Consider the following 8,595-nt stretch of genomic DNA (forward strand, 5'->3'; position numbering starts at 1 on the left):
TGTGGCGAATGAAGCTTATAATGACAAGAGGAAAGAAATATGACTAAAACAACAACAAAAAAAGGGCTGAAGCATTTAATTACAGACTGCAAAAGATATCATAGTCAGGTGTGGCTGGTGGGATGTTATAATGAAGAAAAAAAACAGTGACCACTTATTATATGGTTTACTAACGTAGGAACATCCTGAGTTGCTTTCTCTGCAGCACTAAGACAAGAGCTCAGATTTTGCAGTTAAATCTCTGGATGATATTTGTGACATTTTCTGTTATCTTCAAATGCTTCCAGTTACAGCTTGTGGTTCTCTGTGTTCAATGTATAGGTCTATCCTTTACACTATCCAACTCATAGAGTCATAGAATCATAGAATGGTTTGGGTTGGAAGGGAACTTAAAGATCATGTAGTTCCAACCCCCCTGCCATGGGCAGGGACACCTTCCACTAGACCAGGTTGCTCAAAGCCCCATCCAGCCTGGCCTTGAACACTTCCAGGGAGGAGGCATCCACAACTTCTCTGGGCAACCTGTTCCAGTGCCTCACCACCCTTACAGTGAAGAATTTCTTCCTTATATCTAATCTAAATCTACCTTTTTTCAGTTTAAAGCTGTTACCCCTCATCCTGTCACTACATGCCCTTGTAAAAAGTCCCCCTCCAGCTTTCTTGTAGGCCCCTTTAGGTATTGGAAGGCTGCTATAATGTCTCCCCAGAGCTTTCTCTTCTCTAGGCTGAACAACACCAACTCTCTCAGCCTGTCTTCATAGGAGAGGTGCTCCAGCCCTGTGATCATCTTCGTGGCCCTCCTCTGGACCTTGCTCCAACAGGTCCATGTCCTTCTTACGTTGGGGACTCCAGAACTGGATGCAGTACTCCAGGTGGGGTCTCATGAGAGCAGAGTAGAGGAGGAGAATCGCCTCCCTCAACCTGCTGGTCACGCTTCTTTTGATGTAGCCCAGGATACGGTTGGTTTTCTCCCCAAAGGCTTTATTCTGTTGTTGTGCTGAGAGATTCATTTTAAAACCGTATACTTCCCCAAGGCACCCCAGAATGGTAGGATCATTTTTTCTTCCTATTTACCCACACTGAATCTTGTACATGTTATGAAGAAGATCATATCTGTATAATGATGTTCTTCATTGAGTTCTCTTCAGTCTTGAGTGCAGGATTTCTAAACAGTTGAATATTTATGACATCAGTGAAGGAACCAGTGATATTCATTTAAAAGCAAAAGCCAATCCATGATTTATCATGCCAGTAGGGTCACTAGGGTAGACATAAGAAGTATACCACTGGTATTGGGTTCTTCATGTACAAAGCATTTATCCATCCCACGCTTGCCGCCTTCTTTCCAAACAATCATGCATGTCTAACGTCTTTTTTTCAGCCTAACAATGGCCATACGTTTACATAACAGCATTCCTACGAAGTGCTGACCCTAGTTCCCTATCATTTTTACATCAGATACAGATGTAAAACCATTGAATTAGTTCTGGTTTGTGTGAATTACTACTTTTTCTAACATGGAATGATGTTACACCAGAGGGGCTGAAATTCCAGCAGGACTGCAGAGTTCTGTAAGGCTGTGCACTCAGATGTGTACTGCCACATTTTAACACATGGTAAGGTGAAAGAAAAGTCATGTTATATTTATTTAAAAAACAAAAATTAAAAAAACAGAACTCCAAATCCAATATATTTTTAATCCAGAGTAAAGAAGAGTATTTAGTTTCTAAAATTTGTGCATCTTCCAAAAAGTCTGAGGAAATCCGTGAGAAAAAAATAAAATAATGAGTTCCCTATCTTGAGGGAAATCCTGTGGGAATAAGTACCATAATTCGGAGAACAGCAAAATCTAGTCTCTCAGATGAGATATGAAGAGCTCAATTTTTGGCTACCAAAATGAAACTAACTATTCTTATGAACAAAAAGAATTACCAGGAGAAAAGTTCTATTTTTAGTTCATTTTTAACCCAGAATTACAGGCAGTCTAAAGATATTATGCAGCTAAGATTGCTGTGATGAAGGCAAGACCCTCCCACTAAAAATCGGAAGGGGAATAATGAAAGGAGAAGATTATTACTGCCACCAGTCATGCTTGTTTAGGGTGATGTTAGAGCATGAACTGTTAAGAAGGATGATTTTCCCCTTGAAAATCTACTCGAATTTGTCAGGAAATACAAAGTACCACAGTCTGAGGACCATTTCTGTGATGAAGCAAAGACATAAATGCACAGAAGGCAATTCTTTGGTTTCAGAAGTTCAGCACACAGCATGCGGGGTTTGGGTTTTTTTGGGGGAGTGGGGGAGGGAGGTCCTGTCTCCTCCTCACATCAGAGTTTCCAGCTCTTTTTATAACATTTAACTTTATTAAGTGAACTGAGTCTGCAGTCCTGCTGAGACCAAAGTGTTCTCTGATGTAAAAAGTGTTGCAACACAGAAATCATTATGGTCTTTAGGAGAAAGGGGATGCAAGGATTTGGGGCTTACTGTTCTGGACAATCCTACTTCCAATTCCTCAGCTCTTTGCAATGTCCTTAGTAACTCAGTAAACATTCTTGTGTACTTCTAATGTAGCTTTTTCTGAATTCATAACCCCAAAGAATTCGTCCGTCCCTGGAGTAAACCTTTAAGGTACTTAATAGGACGGGTGATAACTGGCCCTTCTCTTGTGAAAAAATGAAACCTTCAAATTTAGAGTCAGAAAGAAATTGTAAAAGCATATTTTTCCAGACTCCTAATAAATCAGAAGCACTACATTGTAGCAGATGTCAACATCAATCATACTAATTAGACTTCTATAACAATAATTATAAGTGAATCAATAAATGCATAAGAAATTTAGATGAATTCAGTTAATGAGCTCTTTACAGTCTTTCTAGTAAGAGAAAGGCTAGAAAATGCAGAAGATGTATTCTGATGCATTTCTATGTTAAATTTCTATGTATTGATAAGTATTCCAATAACAAAGACCCAGTTAGAGGCCTTTAGAGCTTTTCCTCTAAAACTAACCTGCATTGATCAGACTTTGATATAAACGAGCTGTTATGAGATGAAGAGTACATTTAGGTGTCTGTGGAGGTCTTCTTGAATCTGTTTCTATCACTTGGAAATAATATAATAGCTCTTGCTGATGACAGTGTGGTGGGTTGACCTTGGCTGGCCACCAGGTACCCACCAAGCCACTCTATTACTCCTCCTCCATCAACAGGACAGGGGGAGAAAAATACAACGAAAAGCCCATGGGTCAAGATAGGAACAGGGAGATCACTTACCAATTACTGTCATGGGCAAAACAGTCTTGACTTGAGGAAAAATAATTTAATTTATTGCCAATTACTTGCAACAGAGTAGGATAGTAAGAAATAAAACTAAAACCACCTTCCTCCCACCCCTCCCTTCTTCCCAGGCTCAGCTTTACTCCTGACTCTTCTACCTCCTCCTCCTGAGTGGTGCAGAGGGACAAGGAATGGGGGTTGCAGTCAGTTCATAACACGTTGTCTCTGCTGCTCCTTCCTCCTCACGCTCTTCCCCTGCTCCAGCGTGGGATCCCTCCCGTGGGAGACAGTCCTTCATGAACTTCTCCAACGTGGGTTCTTCTCATGGGTTGCAGTTCTTCACGAACTGCCCCAGTATGGGTCCTTTCCACAGGGTGCAGTACTTCAGGAATGAACTGCTCCAGCGTGGGTCCCCCATGGGCCATAGGTCCTACCAGAAAATCTGCTCCTGCATGGGCTCCTCTCCATGGGCCACAGTTTCTGCCAGAAACCTCCTCCTGTAGGGGCTCTCCATGGGCTGCAGGTTCCTTCAGGGCGTCTTCAAGGGCATCTTCCCCTGCTGTGGCGTGAGGTCCTCCATAGGCTGCAGGTGGATATCTGCTCCACTGTGGTCCTCCATGGGCTGCAGGGGGACAGCCTGCCTCACCATGGTCTTTACCACGGGCTGCAGGGGAATCTCTGCTCCAGCATCTGGAGCACCTCCTCCCCCTCCTTCTTCACTGACCTTGGTGTCTGCAGGGCTGTTTCTCTCACATTTTCTCCCTCCTCTCTCACAGCTACTGTGCAGCATTTTTTTACTCTTTCTTAAATATGTTATCACAGCGTCACTGATGGGCTCAGCTTTGGCCAGCAACGGGTCCATCTTGGAGCCAGCTGGAACTGGTTCTGTCCGACACAGGGGCAGCTTCTGGTGTCTTCTCACAGAAGCCACCCCTGCAGCCCCCCTGCTACCAAAATCTTGCCATGTAAACCCAACACTGACAGCAATAGTAACTTTCTTGAAATTTTAGTTCCAAACATCATAATCATGACTCCTCTGTATTTCCTTAATCATCCATGAGGCAGCCTAAACCTCAGAGGGACCAAGTACTTCCTTGGACAAGTACTTCTGCTGGAAATATTTCACAGGAAAACTAGGACTGCTTTTACTTTGTTCTGGTCTCTAAGCCAGCCTGTAGAGGTTTAGGAGATTTTTCTCCCCCCACCTGTTTCAGCCATTTTTCATTTTTTACTAGTAGTAGACCTTCTTGTTATGCAGCATGGTATCTTTTCCTACTGAATTTCACCTCATTCCAGTTTTCGAGCTCATCCAGTCCTTTCCGTGCGTTACCCTACAGTGACAATGCCTCTTCTTTTGTCATCTACACATTTCATCAGTGCACTCCTACTGTTTATGTCAGGGTCCTTGATGAAATTGTAAATCATTGCCTTTCTAAAATATAATCGATACAGTAGCTTGCATTCTCTTAAGATATGACTTAAATGAGTTAAATGTATTACACAACTTTACTAGCAGATCTGTACATCTGCTTTCCATATTGCTGTATGACCACATACATCTTTTTCATAAATATGCAGATTTTTTAAAAGTTCAGAAATGATTACACAAAATAATATTATTAGCTAGATCTTAATTTGTCTTATGCAGTGTTACCATGTCGAAATTCACCAGCAGACTCACACTGGCTACTTACAAGTTTTATCCTCCTGAAGATATAAGTGAGATTTTGGCTCAAGTGTTTCTATTTCAGTTCAACCCATGAGTATTTAAAGCATTTTAAAAAGATTTATTACTTCTACATTTTCTTCCCCTTTAAAGATTTTCTCTTAGCTTTAACGACCAGTGTGGAAACTGCTTCCTTTCCCGAATCACAGCAGGACTGAAGCACATGTGGGCAGGCCACAGTGGGAAACCATCCCACGTTGGTCCTCTCTCTTGCTCTGCTTTGCCCATGAGGTGGGCAAATCATCTTGTTCTCTTACGTCTTAGTTTCCACAAATGTAAACTGAAAATATCGACACAGTCCTTTTTTCCATAACGTTACGAGATGCACAGATGAAAAGTGACACTGAGAGACACGTTTTCCACATGTACAGGACCACTGCAGCTGTCTCTATATGATTAAAATAGAGGAGCTGAGATAGTAAGGAGCTGAAGCCCGTAAGTACCTAGTCTCCAAGAATAAAGTAGTATATTTCTAAAGGCATTCTTGATTTGATTTCCAGTAAATGGCTACCGAAATTTTGACTGTGAAACTCAGCAATCCCTAAATACTCTGGCCTTCTAGAATAGCATAGTGTAACAGCTTCAGAATTCCCATTCAGTTAAGGGAAAGCCATCTCTGAAATGAAGCCTAGTACATAATAGGCAATACTAAAACAGCTCACAATTACTGTAATTTAACATTTAACTCGCATTCAGCTTATAGAAAAAAATAAAGACCTAGCTACTTGTGCTGTATACCTTTGTGCAGCTTCCATTAAAAGATGTACAAACAACCTTGTTACGTGAGACACAAAAACACTTTCCTAAATGTCATATTAAACTCATTACTAGGAGAATGAGAAAGCTCTCTAATGTGATTGCTCTTTCTTCATAACAAAGGCAAAAATTACCAGTTCCTCAGAGTCTAAAATGAGTTGTGATTGGAGTTAGATGAACTGATGCTGATGAATATTCACTTGCACTGGCTATGTGTGTGAAAAGGCACGTTAAAATCTGTACGTTTCATCTGCACTGATAACTTGTATTCATCAGATGAAACCCTTTCTTCTGTTACATACTTAGAAATTCATCTGAAGTCAATGACAAGCATACACAAGGCAAGTTGTAGCACATCATTGGTGACATCCTTCATCTTTTGCATGTGAAAAATTATTGTCACTGATAACAATAATGGCATTTATTAGTTTAGCTTGAGTAAATTGAACTGTGTCTTCATATTGCTCATTGCACAACTATAATGTGAGAAGAGCCCTTCAGTTTCCAAAAAGATTAGCTCACAATAACTGGTTTTGTCTCATTTGTGCACACGGCATGGATATATAAACCGCAATGCTGAAGGGAATTCACGAAAGTGATCCCAGCCTGGACCACCTATTTAGATACAATGGCATTTCCCCAGCTGGGGCAATATAGAAATACTGCATTTGGAATACAGTCCTGATGACCCTTCCTGGTTGCTGCCCATATAGCTGTGGGCTAGTCACATTCGTAGGTCCTAGATATAGTATATGGGTAGCAAAGTAACAAATAAATCTGGAGAAATTGGAGCACAGCTGACATAAAAAGTGTGTTGATGTCACTGAAAAACCTCAGTGACCATAAGCTTACATTGACCCAGAAAGCTAATATATTGATGCGCAGTATAACGGTCCAGAAGAAAATACAGCAATGATTAGTTTTGCTCTAAAAGGCTTCACCTAGACTGGCAGTTTTGGGAGAATATCTGAACAGCGTCTCAACAAAGGGATGGCACTTGCGTTTCCAGAAACAGTGCAGTTGACTGTAGGCCAAGAAAGACTCACCTTTTCCTCACCCTGCTGTTTAGAGTTGCACTACAACAAGCTTTTTTATTATCTAGTCTAGTTACTTCACCTTTCTGCTTAAATTTTTCATCCCATTTCTCTTTTACCTATTCAGATTGCAAGAACTGCCCAAGAGTTTTTCTCTTACTAGATGCTTGTAGACAGCACAGCTCAGTAAAGTCTACTGCTCTCCAGAGGATTCTCCACAAGGAAATAATATACAGAGTGCTCTTTGAGTGGGTATGATTAAAAAAAAAAAAAAAAATAATGCAGTAAGTGACATGGCGAGGGGCCTGGCAGTCAGCAAAAAGGAACAGGAAAAAAAGATACTTTCTTGGAATTTCACAGCTGTGAAGGAGGCACGAAGTCCAAAGATTATGCCAAAGCATAATCTATAAACACTATGAAGTGTTTTATTTATCCTTCATTACTCCTGTGTTCACTTTTATCCAATCCTCCCTTTCATGCACCAATGTGCTGGTAGTAAAATGAGACCTATTATTCAGAGAAGATACTTAATGACTATTAAACATCTAGGTCAGGGCCACAGTGCCATGATTTTTCCTGATTTCAAGCAGGATTCTTCCTTATTTGATGTTTGTCTTGGCATAAGGATATAAACCCACATTTTTAAGAATATAACAAAAGCTACAGAATAAAAACTAAACAAACATCTCTGAATACTTTAGAAGATGGAGCTATATCAATTGTCAATGATTCTATAGCTTTTCAGGCAAAACACAAAATCTTTGAAAGTCTTTGCTTGGTTGGGTTTTGCATGTTTTTCACGTAATGCTAAGCTGCTCCAAAAATATTTTCACAATATGGGATCTTCTAATTCAAAGCAAAAAAATTCTGCTATGACAATCAAAAATTTAGGTGAGCACAAAACCCACTAACGGTGTCTGATTTTAGAACAGTCTATCACTTCAAGCTGTTGTAACTCCTCTTACTTGTGACATAGTTTATAATAAGCTGAAAATAATAAGTATCAAGCAGAGTTAGATGAAAACGCAGGCTGAGACACAAAAATGTATCCCAGTATTCAATGTAATTAGGTCTACTATGTGCTAACCATAGAAATGAAACTAGTAATAAAATAAGAATGTTATTTTCCGTGACATAATGAGCAACCTGCATATTTTAATAAGCACTAACTTAATGAGTTTAGAAGCAATGAAATCCTTTACTAGTATTAGGAATACAGCAGAATTATATTTACCTCAGGTGTATTTCTCTTCCAGTGTGACCACAAAAACAAAAGGAAAAATAAGGGAAAATGGTCAGGCTAATATATCTATCTCAGAAACAAAAGTCATGGCATCTTTATTCTTGAGAAAATTATAAAAAACTCATTAAATAGATATGACAAACGCTGTACATTAAAAGACTGTGTTGTTTGTATTCTGAATGAAAGGAAGAGACTAATGAGATGTAATTTAATTACACAGGGCAGGTGCCCTCTGTAGGATCCTAGCCTAGTGAGGATAAACTAGGATTTTTGCATTAAAAATCAATGCATCTATACACCCATTTCTGTTCATTGAAGAACTGCTGAAGCATCATATTCAAAACCATGTTTTTAAAAATTGCCACTCTTTTTAGTTTGATTCTTCCATGAAAGTGGAAAAACACCCTTTTCTCATAGTTCCATCGTACAAGCCAGATACATGATGGGATGATCTGCCAGAGCCATGGTGGTAAGTGTTTTGTACTCCCTACAGTTTAGAAATTGTTAAACTTTCTTTTTCTTAACTGAAAAAAATAAAAATTTGGGCAATTCTCAATCCATGGG

Source organism: Gymnogyps californianus, chromosome 8 (genome assembly GCF_018139145.2).
Source record: "Gymnogyps californianus isolate 813 chromosome 8, ASM1813914v2, whole genome shotgun sequence".
Lineage (NCBI taxonomy): Eukaryota > Metazoa > Chordata > Aves > Accipitriformes > Cathartidae > Gymnogyps > Gymnogyps californianus.